Raw genomic sequence first — 14415 nt, 5'->3', positions numbered from 1 at the left:
AGGTGCAATTTTGAAAGTGGTGACTGGGATGACACGTTTGAGTTTTGATAGAGTGGTGTACAGTTTAAATTTAGATGTGACGCAAGAGAAGAAATGGGTGGCGTGGAGAATAATTAGTTCTGGGAAAGAAGTATTATGGAAAAGCAGATGTGTATGTATGTATAAGATGTATATATATTTTTTGTGGGATGTAAAGTGTATGGGTGAAAATGTGAATGATGTGTGGAAGATAAGGGAGTGGTATTTGTTTTAAGTAGAATGTGATTTAAAACTAAAAATCTAAATTTAAAATATTTTTTTTTCATAATGCCAAACAAATGATGCAAATATGCACTCAAAATAATGAGTTCTTCGTTGAAGTCTTAGACGTTGAGTTAAAATCATAAATAAGCTGACGTTTGGTAAAAAAAAAAAATCTGTTCTTATCAGTTTAATATCTGATACGTCCCCTATATAGGGACCATATATTAAATGAATTTTTACAACAGGTAGATGGAAGAAGAGCTTGCTCTGTCCACTCCACGCATCGACCTGGTATTGCAGTACCTCCAGGACCGGTGCACCCCTCTCTTATGCAGTTTCCAAAAACAGAATTAATTTACCAAAAAAATCATCCTTTTGCTTGGTCGCTCACTCACTCGCAATGTTGCTTTATCCTCACAAGCTGTTAACAGATTCTTGCAATTAACTTGCATTTAACCCCCGTGTGTATTGGTGTTTTTGCTTCATGTCAGGTTCTTGGCCTTTCTCCCTCCCTCCTCGCTCCATATTTTTTTGCTCAGGAAGGAGCAGGTGAAGAGGCAGTTGCAAGAAGCCAAACCTATTAAGTCAGCAAGTTAGTAAGTAGACACATTTCGACAAGACAGCTAGCTCACGTTCTATCCACCTTTCTCCTAAGGCCCAAAACCAAGCCTTTACTGCCAGTGTCAGTTTAGAGAGGCAGTGTCACGTACCTTACTGTGGAGTCTGAAATGACGAGGGTGGCCTCTTGCACGGTTCTGGTCCTAGCACCCCTGGAATTGGAGACAGGGCTGCTAGGGCAACGGAAGGGCGCAGGTGCCTGTTGGCAGGATCAGGAACACCGGAGCCTTAGAGGTGCTGGTGAGATGTCGATCCTGGATTGGTTCAGGAATGTCCAACAGGAGAACTTGCAAGGTCGGAGACAAGCAGGAGTCGGCAAGGTGCTGGCAGGAAGGTACACAATCGATAGGCAGGTTCGTAGTCAGGGGCTAGCGGAGGTTGGCAATGGGCTGGCAGGGAGGTACAAGATCAGAAGACAGAGCCGTGGTCAGGAGTTCAAGCCGGGTTCTGTACAGGAAGCAGAATTGCAGGAATAATCCAAAAGAGTAGTCAGGGAAGCCAAGGTTTCAGGATCAAGGTTCAATCAAAACAGCAACAAGGATACAGGAACTAGCTGAGACAATCCAGCACTGATACTAGTATGCTGATCATTTAAATAGTGCGCTCTGTGCCGTGATTCGTTGGCGTGCTGACGTGCACTCATTCTTATGAGAGTGCTAACGTGCGTGCCTGGTCCAGGGCTCACTCGTTCGTGCCGCACGTCTAGCTGGCGCACGGAAACGAGCATTTGTAATGGTTCTCTGACAGGCAGGCCATTTGAATAGGGCTGACTTTGCTCCGTTTCTGTCCCTTGCTGTAGATAGCTAAAAGTCAGTCGAGGCATCATCCCTTCATTCCGCAGCCTGTGTTTTCCTCTAGTGGGTCTGCCGCTCTCGTCTTCGTCCACGTTACCAGGAGGTGGGCTCATACAAATGATTTTCCTCGTTGGGCATCAACGAGGAGCACCTGGATCTGTGCAATTAGTGCTCAGGGCTGCCTAATTGTCAGCCTAAAGGTCAGAATGGGCTTCAGGTGTGGAGGAGATGTTAGCAAGGTGTGTTTAGGCCAGCAGGAAGGGATTAGGCCACAAGCCCGGGTAGGTGTGAAAAGTTGCGTATTAGTGGCTCGGACAAGTCTAGACGTGGGGGAAGGGCAGACAGGCACCTCTCAGCGAGCTCTTTGTTTCGGCCAGGCCACCGCCACTCGCTCGGATAAGAGAATAATTGGGTTATCGATTCTCGGCCTTTTGGGTGCAATTAGAGGGGGAAACTCTCCTGGTCGGTGGAAGGTGACTCTGGATTTCCCTAGGAGCTTTCAGAGGCAATTTTTGGCAGCGGTGTGCAGCAATGGCATGGCGTGTGCTAAATAAATCTCTCAGGCTGGTTGTGAAATCAGAAAAGAAGAAAGAATATCCAGTGAAGAGAGGGATCGAGGAGCTTCTGTTGAAAGAGTTGAATATAGCGTTAGGTGATATCTACGCTATACAGGATTTTCCTGCTACTGGTACTTAAGATTGTAGCAGGTCACATTTTTGATGTAACTTAATGTATGTTAAATCTTAGCATCTGACGCCATCTAGCGGCCAAAATATAAAAGTACTGCATCTTTATTTTTCATCATTTAAGAAGTTGACATGGAAGTGTTTTGTTGTTTAAATTTGGACATTAACTTGACCTACCCATGATGCCCATTAACTCCCATGAACATTGGGAGAACTGAACTGCATTGTGGGAAGACTATAAAAGGGCTCAGCGTGGCCATCTTAGCTCTCTTGGACACGCATGACCAGCCTGGGAGGATCTGTGTGAAGTCTCCAGCACAGCGCAGCCTACCTCCACGGAAAAGCGATCCGAGCAGCGGTACTGCGACACACCTGTGAGCTGGGCTGACAACGGAGCAAGACTGGGAAGGAGCCAGAGGAGCCTGTCGGAGCCATCTGAGAGTGTTGGAGCGTCTCGTGTGGAGCAGCGCAACAGTGCCGGACGGCCGGAGACAGAACTCAGTACATCAGAACGGAGTCTTCTGACAACACTGTCCTGGTTGGGTGACATGGCTGTTGCCCAAAAAGCTTCTTGATGCACTTTTACACATCCAACTGTAAAAGACAGAGTTACTGGGACCCATAGTTCCACAAGCAGCCAAGAGGATTAGATTGAGTTAATATTAGGCTTTAGGCCTGTACCTCATTGAGAGATTTAGTACTGAGTCACTGACACCAAAGATAGTCATAGTGCTGCTGCACCAGAACTTTTCTTCTATCTTTCAGCCTACTTTGATCAGGAGTCATTAACCCTTGGATTACAAATTTACTTTATTTTTGTTAGCAGAAGAAAAGAAGGCCTGTTTAGTAAAATACAAGGCCTTGTGTTCCTTTATCAAGTTAATATCACATTAACCTTAATATGGTAAAGTACAATGCAGTATTACATATTTAATCTCTGGTTTGGTATAGTTATACTCTTTATATCTGTGTAATATATTTGTAAGGTAAAGTTCAGTTGACTGTCAGACTATGTTGGTCTGACAGTACAACCATTGTAGTGTTTACCCTTTAAAGCAATGTTCTTATTCAAGTACAACTGTGTGAGTGTTGTTTTCCTCTGCATCATCAAGCAAGTGGAGGCCAAGGTAAAGATAAACAGGTATATCACATTATGTACTGTGAACTTGCCTTCAAGGTTTGGTCTTGACTGCACACTATTACACCACAGTTGTGTCAGGGGGACTGAGATATTCAAAGGGGAGATAAAGCAGAGTACAGGCCCAAATAAATGCCAGCAGCTCCTTCGGGGGTCCGTGCTACATGATGTATCCTTTTTTTTCAGAGGATACCTGTCTGAGGGTTGTGGATGACTACAATAGGCGGAGTGGACATGAAGTTTTTGAGAGTGTGGAGGTTTACCCCCTGTTTGACTCAGAAAGACGCGATGTGGTAATACATCTCTACAATCCCTTCCTGGAAAAGGAGATGGTAAGACTGTTCCCTTTTTAAATATTGTAAGGAAGTGGACCAGGGGGTGAAAGTTAAAAATGCATGGGGGATGTTTAGAAGCAAGTACCGTTTTAAGGTGAAGTTTAAGAAGGGGCTGTGTGGATAAACACTACCCCCTCCTTTCTTCACTGTGGCTGGGGAGAGGTGCTCATTGTTTTTCACTGGGCAGCCCTCTTTCTGTAGGTCATGCTATGAGTATGGCCACCCTAGTGGGGAATGTAACAATAAAATAAAATGTAGGCTGTGTGGGTCTCCGGATCATATAGCCAGAGAGTGCAAGCTGCACAAGAAATGTGATTTATGTGACCAGACAGGGCATCTTGCAAAGGATTGCCCACAGAGAATGGGAACCAGCCGTGTGTATACTTTTGCCGAGGCTGTGAGGGTGGATGCCCCCAGGGCTCGGAGCACTGCGGAGCCCGTGGGGAAGGTGTCTAGCCGGCATGGTCCGAAGCTGATAAGTCCCGTGCTCTCGGGCTTATCTTGGAGCATGGCGTGCGGGGGTAGATGGACGGAGCTGCGGACAGCATGGAGGAAGATGGCGCAGAGTGGGCGTGCCCGGAGGGAGTGTCGGCGCCTCTGTCAAAGCCGATGGAGCTGAAGCCGCGTGTACCGTGACAGGTGGCGTAACGCGGGCGGAGTCGCGAGCGAAAGGAGTGAGCCGGGAACAGAAAATTTGAATATAGATAGGACAGTGACCGCTGTAGAGACTGATGGATGTAGTGGAGGGAGGAGTGGGGGTGGATGAAATGAACCCCTTACAAATGGAAAAGCAGGACTGGGGAGATACAATGGAGCAAAGTGACAGTGCACCAATAACACCAGGTCAAAGATGTAAAGAGAGCGATGAGGAGGATGTTGGTACTGCAGTTAAAAGGCAAAAAACTGAATCAGAGGCTATCTTAGGTGATATCTCATCAATCTGATGATGAGGATCATATGGTAAATCCTGTGCGGGCTGTAAGAGGAAGCAGAGATATGGATGCTACTGCAGACAATTCCGGTAAAAGACCGGTATGATGGATTGGATGTGTAAATTGGCTTTCTTTCTTTTTTATTTAATGGCGGTGTCAGTTGCATCTATAAATGTATGCTCCATTGGCTCTGCTGTTAGAAGACCTGTGGTTTTGGATTTTCTGTTTAGTTTAAAAAAAAAAATGAAATTTTTTGTTTGCAAGAATGCGGCTTACGTTATACCCCCAAGCAGGATGGATGGAGAGGAGAAGCCTTCTGGTCGCCGGTGTCCGAAAATAGGAATGCCGGTGTTGGTATATTGATTAAAAATAATAAAATAAAAATCTTGGAATATTAAATCATATCACCAGGCAGGTGTATTATGATTTTTGCGGATCTTTCTGGTTTTAAGTTTAAACTCTTTAACGTATATGCGCCTGCAGACAGAAGGGACAGAATTGTTTTTTTCCAGGATTTGCATTTTTATTTGACTGGGAGAACTCTGATTATTGGAGCTGGAGATTTTAACACAATTAGGGATGCAGCTGACAGAGTGGGTGGCAGTGGAAGTGGGATGGATGGGTCTAGTACCATCCTTAACAATATGGTCAATGACTTGGGTTTGGTTGACATAGGGAAGAAAGCCAATTTAGGTGAAGATCGTTATACTTTTTATTCTAAAGCAGGGAAGGTGAAGTCTAGGATCGATTTCCTTTTTTGTTCCAGGAGTTTGAAGATGGAAGATTTTTCCAATTTTTTTCTCTGATCACAGGGGAATCCAAGTGAGTTTTAATTTGGATATTAAGGTTGCTTTTGGCCCTGGGATATGGAAACTTTATACCTAAGTTTTGAAGGATAAGGAGGTGAGGGATGATTTTAAGTTTGTTTGCCCAGCTGGTTAAAAGGAAAGGATCCTTTATGCCCCGTACACACGGTCGGACTTTGTTCGGACATTCCGACAACAAAATCCTAGGATTTTTTCCGACGGATGTTGGCTCAAACTTGTCTTGCATACACACGGTCACACAAAGTTGTTGGAAAATCCGATCGTTCTGAACGCGGTGACGTAAAACACGTACGTCGGGACTATAAACGGGGCAGTGGCCAATAGCTTTCATCTCTTTATTTATTCTGAGCATGCGTGGCACTTTGTCCGTCGGAATTTCCAATCGTGTGTACACAAATCCGACAACGGATTTTGTTGTCGGAAAATTTTATAGCCTGCTCTCAAACTTTGTGTGTCGGAAAATCCGATGGTAAATGTGTGATGGAGCCCACACACGGTCGGAATTTCCGACAACAAGGTCCTATCACACATTTTCCGTCGGAAAATCCGACCGTGTGTACGGGGCATTAGAGACTGCCTGGAGTGGTGGGATTGGTCCAAAGGAAAGATTAAAAGATTTTTCCAAGGGTGGGGGAGGAGGAAAGCCCTGGAGAAAAAAGAGGAATTTGCTTGTGTAAACGCAAGATTGAGAACCATTTTTATCTTTAGAGAAATGGGAAAGGAGGTGGAGGAGATTAGAATGGTCAAGGAGGATATCCGTTAATTTTTCCGGGATAAAGGCAGGAGAATTGTTTTCCAGGATAAAACAAAGTATGCGGAAGAAAATGAGAAATGTTCCTGATACTTTTTTGAAAAAGTGTGTGGAAATAAAGATGTGTTGGTGGCGGAGGATGGAATGCAGGTGGAAGGTGATAAGGTGGTATTGGAGGTCGAAAACTTCTACAGGAAGCAATTTGCTGGATATGGGGAGGAGGAGGTATCCGAGATGACTAGCTACTGCAAGATCCTTGATGCTAAGTTGGGGAAGGAGGATGTGGATTGGGTGGAGAGAGATGTGATGGAGATGGAAGTTAAGGAGGTTTTGTGCAATATGGCTAAGGGTAAGACACCGGGGAGCAATGGTCTCCCGGTGGAATTTTACCTCAGCTTCTGGGATGTGATCGAACAGGAGTTTTTTGGGGTCATGAAAGAGGTTTTTGGCTCCAAGAAGGTGTCTGACTCTATGAAGGAGAGAGTCATAACCCTAATCTTCAAGAAGGGTGCGAAGGAAGATCTAAGGAACTGGAGACCCATTACCTTGCTGAATACTGACTATAAAGTTGCCGCGAAAGTGGTGGCGAATAGGTTGAAGAATGTAGTTGGTACGGTTTTGGGTCCATGGCAAACCTGCGCTATCCCTGGGAGGAGTTTGTCTGACAATCTTTTTCTCCTGAGGAATATGATCAGCTACGCAGGAAAGAACAACTTGCCATTGACTGTTGAGTCACTGGATCTCCAGAAAGCTTTCGATTGAGTCTCGCATGCCTTCATGTTGCAGGTCATGATGAGTTTAGGATTCCCTGAAGGTCTCCTGAACCTAATAAAAGGTTTTTATGCAGGTGTTAAGAGTAAGGTGGTTGTGAACGGGACTTTAACCAGTTGCTTTGATGTAAGGTCTGGGGTGAGGCAGGACTGTCCCCTGTCCCCAATAGCCTTCACCTGTGTGATTGAGCCACTCCTGAAACACATCCAGGCCAATAAGGTATGTAGGGGTTTCTCTATACCGGGATCCAGAGGTGAATTGGTCAAATCCATGGTATACATGGATGATGTGGTGTTGGTGGGATCCTCTCAGCGGGAGTTGGAGAGATTTGGTCTGCAGGCAGAGATTTATTGTTCTGTATAAAAAATGAAAGTTAATTGGGTGAAGAACTGTCTGTGTAACCTGGGGAGGGAGGTGGAGGTGAGTAATACCAGACTAGAAATTAAAAATAAAGTGTTGGGAGCACTGTTTGGTAAGAAAGTAAAAGGTGAAGAGAGCTATAAAGACCTGTTTGATAAAATGAAGAGAAAGTTGGATTTCTGGAATACCCGTGAGTTATCATTGAGGGGAAAGATTTTGGTCATCAAAGCGGTGATCCTTCCCCTAATCCTGTACACTGCGGTGGTACTTCCTCCTGGGAAGGTTTGGCTTATTAAAGCAAATAAAGCCCTTTTTACTTTCCTGTGGGAGTCTAGGATGGAACAAGTTGGGAGAGAGCTGGTGAGATGACCTCTACAGCTCGGCAGCCTGAACTTCCCGGATCTGGAGAAGTTTATCAACATGCTTACTTGGCTGCTGACATGGAGGACTTTGAAGGTAGGTGGGAGGACCAGGAAAATGATGGAGTACATGGGTGGATGGTTGTTCCGAAGATGGGGGTGGAGTAGGAGGGAATTGGTGAGGCCGGTCTCCTTTTTTCCTTTCTGCACCCTATAAGAAGCTGAAGCAGGTGAGAGAGGCTTATGGCTTTGGAGTGTTAGGCCCCTTTCACACGATCGGACCGTTCAGGTCCGCCTGTCAGTCTTGACGGCGGACCTGAACGGGCGCTCCATGTTAGTCTATGGAGCGTCGGATGTCAGCGGAGACATGTCCGCTAGGGTTGCCACATCATCCCTTTAATCCAGGACACATATGAATTCCACAGGTTCTGAGGCTGATTTAATGCAGATAAGGCACCAAGTAAGTTTAATAACCACCTTAATCAGCCACAGAACCTGTGTAATTAATGTGTGTCCTGGATTAAAGGGATGATGTGGCAACCCTAATGTCCGCTGACTTCCGACCCGGTCCGATCCGCTGAAGAGCAGACGGATGGCCCAACGTCCAGGTCCGTCGCTGGCGGATCGGATCAGGGGAGATCTGACAAAAATGGACAGGCTGTCCGTTTTCGTCCGATCCCTCCATAGGCGGCAGCGGCACCTGACAAGCCCCTCCCCGCTCAGTGAGAAGAGAGGGACCTGTCATCCGCCGGCTCAGCGAAGATCAAAGGACAGATCTCCCGCTGAGCCGGCGGACCGAGGCGGGCTCCGTTTCTACATGTGAAAGGGGCCTTAGGAGTGGAAGGTGGTGATCCAAAGAAGGTAAGGAAAATCCTGTATAACGAGACCAAGGTGTGCAACATAGTTGGATTAAGATCTTGTGAAGCAGCTAGGGCATGGAGTGTGCTAGGGTTGATTGGCATGACCAACCGCAAAAGAGATGTGGCTTTGTTGGTCTTGTAGGATGCCCTACCCACACGTGAGTTCCTCAAAAGTAGGGAAATCCTGTCAACTGATCAGAGTCTGAGGGAAGGATGCGATGGAGTGGAGTCTACAATACATATATTGTGGGATTGCTGGTATGCAGTGGAGGTAAGAGAGTGACTCAGAGAGCTTCTCAAAGAAATCCCTAAGTGTAAATTGTCATACCGGAATTTGCTGACTGGAGCAGGGTTGTGTAAGGTGGACGGGAGCATTTAGGATGGTGGTTTTGCTTTATCCTGAAGGAGTCCTTATAGGATATGAGGAATCAATTGGTTATGCGGAAGGACCAAACATCTGTAAGTCAATGCTGTAGTGTAATTTTGGCCAGATTGCATACTGTGTATTTAGGCTCAGTCCGGAGGATTGGAGAGGATAGGAGTAATGCAATTTGGAAAAGACTATCCTGGAGTAATTTGGTCAGAGTTGGATTAGACTGAAGGTCTCGGTTCGGTGATGTGGACTGAATGGTATATCTGGTTTATGAATGTTAGGGTAGGGGGGTAAAAAGGTATGAATTTGGTGTGTATGGGGTGTATGTTAAATTTTTGGGAGGCGGGATTAAAGTCATTCCTTACGTTTTGTTTTTAGGTAAGAATGTGTTAATATAGAGTAGTGCTTTATGATTTTATGAGTAGCTTTAATGTAATTTTAAGGTACCAAGTTTGCATGTTTTGGTTTGTGAATGTTAGGGTAGGGGGGTAACAAGGTATGAATTTGGTGTGTATCGGTGGATGCCGAGATTTTGGGAGGTGGGATTAAAGCCATGCCTTACGTTTTGTTTTTAGGTAAGAATGTTATACAAAAAAATTCCAAAATCATGTTAAGCTACTCTTTAAATCATAAGACACTACTCTACACTATGTTTGCTGTGTGGTTGGAACTGAAATGATGAGGGAAGTGATACTGATGGAAGTCTTGTGGAGAGACGTTTAATGTCTTATACCGTTCCGTTCTGAACAGTTAAAAAAAAAAAATCTGTTCTTATCAGTTTATTGTCTGATACGTCCCCTATCTGGGGACCATATATTAAATCGATTTTTAGAACAGGGAGATGGAAGAAGAGCTTGCTCTGTCCACTCTACGCATCGACCTGGTATTGCAGTACCTCCAGGACCGGTGCACCCCTCTCTTATGCAGTTTACACAAACAGAATGAATAACAACAAAAATCTTTGTTTTGCTCGCTCACTCGCAATGTTGCTTTTGCTCACAAGCTGTTAATTCTTGCAATAAACTTGCATTTAACCCCTGTGTGTATTGGTGTTTTTGCTTCGTGTCAGTTTCTTGGCCTGTCTCTCTCCTCCTCACTCACTCCATATTTTTTGGTCAGGAAGCAGCAGGTGAAGTGGCAGTAGTTGCAAGAAGCCAAACCTATTACGTCAGTAAGTAGACACATTTCGACAAGACAGCTAGTGTCCTATCGATCTTTCTCCCAAGGCCTAAAATAAAGCCTTTACTGCCAGTGTCAGTTTAGAGAGGCTATAGGGCTGACTTTGCTCCGTTTCTGTCCCTTCTTTGCTGCAGCTAGCTCAAAGTCAGTCAAGGCATTCCTTCATTCTGCAGCCTGTGTCTCCCTCCAGTGGGTCCCAGTCTCTCGTCTTCGTCCACGTTACCAGGAGGCGGGCCCATGCAAATGATTTCCCTCTTTGGGCATCAACGAAGAGCAGCTGGATCTGTCAAATTAGTGCTCAGGGCTGCCTAATTGTCAGTTTAAAGCTCAGAATGGGCTGCAGGTGGGGAGGAGGTTTTAGAAAGGTGTTTTGAGGCCAGCAGGTAGGGATTAGGCCACAAGCCCGGGTAGGTGTGAAAAGTTGCGTATTAGCGGCTCCGGCCAGTCTAGACGTGGGGGAAGGGCAGACGGGTACCTCTCAGCGAGTGCTTAATTTCACCCAGGCCGCTGCTCGCTCAGAAAAGAGAATAATTGGGTTATCGCTTCTCTGCCTTTTGGCTAAGATCCTCAGGTCTGATCCATTAGGTTTTGGAAGGTATCAGTCCCACTTGGCCTGGGGGTGTTTCCTTAATTGGTACACCCCCTGCTGCTATTGCCATTGTTGCTCCGTGCTGCGTGCCGCCCTCCCCTTGGTGGGCGCGCCGCCTGTCACTTGACAGCGCTCCTGGCCGAGGGGCACGCATGCGCACTGGAAGCTTCCGGCTGGCCCGGATGACGTCACGTCGGCTATGCCAATTGGCTGACTACGGGCGGGACGGCATTTAAAACATACGTCGTCCTCTTACTGTTCACAACCCGCTCCAGCCTACAGACGGCACCACACGTTGCTACCCTTCTCCCCATGGGACCCAGGTACCTTCATCTCTAGCTTTATTAAGATATGGGCTATGTAGTAACTTTCTATTTGTTCATTACTGTCCCCCTATCTCCCTGCTTTTTTTTATTGTAAGCGGATGTAACTACCCTGTTTTTAGTATCTCTACAATTGTTGGCTACCTGAAGCCTTGTTTACAAGCCCCTATATCTACCTGCATTAGCCCCTTCAGGCTTTATTATTTTGAAGATACATACCTCATTAAATAATTAAACCATTGGTGAGTCAATTGCCTGATACTGTGTTAACCTAATAACCGTCTATCAATTGATTACTCTTTATTGACTCTAGCTCTATATCCTTCTGTAGGTTATAAGACATTTCCCTTACATCCTTATTGAATCCACATGTGTGGTGCTAATTTCCGTGGACTTGTTACAATTCATACTCACACACAATTGTTTTATTTTCAAAGAGTCCCACTTCCTCCAGGTGCAGGGTGTGGCTATGGGCACATGCTGTGCACCAACTTATGCCAACCTGTACCGGGGGGGTGGGAATGCACCATTTTTTCGGATGACGATCTGTCACAATTTAAGAGCCAGGCGATGTGCTGGCTATGTTTTATCGATGATATATTTATCATCTGGTCAGGTACCACGGAAAGCCTGAACACCTTCATTGAGATTCTGAATTGCAACTCCCTTAATCTTAAATTTACAGTTCACAGTGATCGATCCAAAATTACTTAATGTCCGTGAAATTATAAGCCCTTTGGGCCTTGGGATACAAATATATCCTTAATTTCAAGCCACTACCCCCGAATTTAAAGTAGCATGGGAAAATGCATTAATGACCTGCAGCATTAGTTTGATGAAACTTCTCATCACCCAATACCAATCAGAACTCAACACTCGATCAGGAGATTGTATTGTTACGAGTATGAAAACCCATGCTTTATATACCAAACGCTGGCAGGATATAAAGGACTTTGTTACCAGAATTACCAGAGATATCATTTACAAGAAACAAAATAAACTATCTAAGGATAGGCTGGCCTTTATGGAAGGCTTTGCATATCACTGGCAGCTACATTCCCAAAATAAAGGGTCTAGGACTAAACATCGTACATCTAAAAGCCAGGGAAACATTCCTTATACTACTGATGATGACACAGAATCTGGCTCTTCTTTGTTTCCTCCACAGCCTTCTTCCAGGAAAAACAACTCTACAGCTCACCATTCTCATTAAGGAGCACGTAAGCAGGATCTTGGTGGTGGGTCTTACACACCTTATTTCAAAAAACGCCCTCCTTCAGACACTACTTTTTCTTACACTAGGCCCTCTTATGATACTCCTCAAACTTTAGACACTACCGGTCACCCACCAGGCAAATATCTGGGTGCAACAGCCCTACAGGCCATTCACCTTCTTAATTCACAATCACAGACACAAACTATGCCTATGAATGTGATCCCTCTTTCTACCGGGGGGCGACACGTGCAGACTACCCATACAGGGAGCTGCTGCTGCCGAGATTTCACAATCATCACCTTTGAATACCTCTAGCAGTAATATACTTGATACACAACCACAAATGTTTACACGGCAAAATATTCTAGACGCACACGTCTTGCAAATCAGAAATCCCCCACTAAATTTTCAAACACCTGCCCACACACCACTTCCCACTTAAGTTCCAACCTTGACATTCTAAATTTAACACCATATTCTTTCACGACTCATCAATTAGAGGTTCTTTGACTTGGGCTTAGCTTTTGCCCTTCTATGGCAATTGACAAATATGAAACTATCAAGGACCTATATCTATTTTCCCGCAATCTCACATATAAATTTCTTTTTGACAACGATCGTCTTCGATCCATACAGGATAAACAAATTTCTGAACAAGTCAAAAGTTATACAATGAAAGACTTTCGGGCACTCCGTGATTTAATGCTATTACTAGACGAAAGTGAACAATTAAATCAGAATGATACTCCAGTGGCCCCTAACCCCAGTCCTGAAATACTGACATCAAAAATTGCATCTAGATGCAAATCTCAACGCTTTCCTGACCTCATGACTAACTCCAACATTTAGGCCTTCCTGATGGGAACAATCAATGATATCAAAAAAATGGACATCACCCCCAAACGTAATAATCTCACTCTGGCACAGTTGCAAGCAATTTCAGAGTTACAAAATCACCCAGACCTTATAATTAAACCTGCTGATAAGGGCGGAAATATCGTCCTTATGACGAAGGCCAATTATGAACTTATGAATATTCTGAACAACGGAGAGTGGTACAGACGGATCGACTCAACTTTAATTGACCAATACAAAATGGAATTTTTGACTATCATTGGTTCTGCCCACCAGGGAGGCCTAATTGACCAGGAACTTTACAATTTTTTGAACACACGCCATCCCAGATTGGCTACATTTTACACACTTCCAAAAGTGCACAAAAACTCCATCGAACCCCCTGGTAGACCTATAGTATCAGGCATTGGCTCCCTCACAGAAACGCCAGCCGCTTGGTTGACTCGATACTCATACCACATGTACTAGCACTCCCAACTTATATCAGAGATACATTAGATCTGCTCAAACATATCGAAGGGATGGTCGTGCCTCCTGATGCACTGCTCATGCCCCGGATGTCGAGGCTCTTTATTCAAGCATCCCTCACGAGCTGGGCATCAGGACAGCACGTACTTTCCTTCGCGAACAAACCCACCATCGGTGGGAATACTGCGAGTTTACGTTTTTTGTAGCGCTCCATATGTTGGATTTTATGGTGTTGTATTTTAATCATATGTTATGTACTTTGATAGCCACAACACAGTGTCTGCTCCTGAAGAAGCGTGAAGACACGCGCAACTAGTTGAGCACTTATGTGATATGAATCTATCATCCCCTGATCTGCTATCCAACCATCTCCTCGGACCTGTCGCTACTCTGGATGACTATCCTCTCTGAGTTGTGATGTACATAAATGGTTTTGTATAGCAACCAATTTACTCAATATCTCACTGTATTCTTGTGATTTGTGGTTTTTAACCAATATTCTATGTATGTGTTTTTTCAATAAATTATCTTTGATGTAAATACTTGGTGTTACTGTGCCTACAAAGTCCAAAGTCCCCTTTGTTTTTCCTTTTGTCGCTATTGGGTGGGAAGCTACCTGAGGTTAACAAGTTGCGATCGCCTTGCCAATCCTTCCCTTCGGGGTTGGTGGAAGCATGGTAATTGCTGTAGGAGGGATGGCAGCGGTGCCCCCTGATGCGCCTAATACCTTGAGGGTGG

The 14415-nt window shown here is 45.0% G+C and overlaps 1 non-coding gene and 1 pseudogene across 1 annotated transcript; both read left to right on the top strand.

Annotated features, from left to right (window-relative positions):
- The first annotated feature begins 391 nt into the window (after nt 1-391).
- Nucleotides 392-568, top strand: LOC141141868 (U2 spliceosomal RNA; annotated as a pseudogene).
- Nucleotides 569-9776: 9208 nt separating this feature from the next.
- LOC141141866 (U2 spliceosomal RNA) lies at nt 9777-9964 on the top strand. Its single transcript, XR_012244264.1, has one exon. It is a non-coding gene; the product is annotated as a U2 spliceosomal RNA (small nuclear RNA).
- Nucleotides 9965-14415: the final 4451 nt, after the last annotated feature.

The sequence above is a fragment of the Aquarana catesbeiana genome, linkage group LG04, assembly GCF_042186555.1.
Source record: "Aquarana catesbeiana isolate 2022-GZ linkage group LG04, ASM4218655v1, whole genome shotgun sequence".
NCBI lineage: Eukaryota > Metazoa > Chordata > Amphibia > Anura > Ranidae > Aquarana > Aquarana catesbeiana.
Note: the sequence above shows the minus strand (reverse complement) of the source record. Positions and strands in the feature narration are given on the sequence as shown.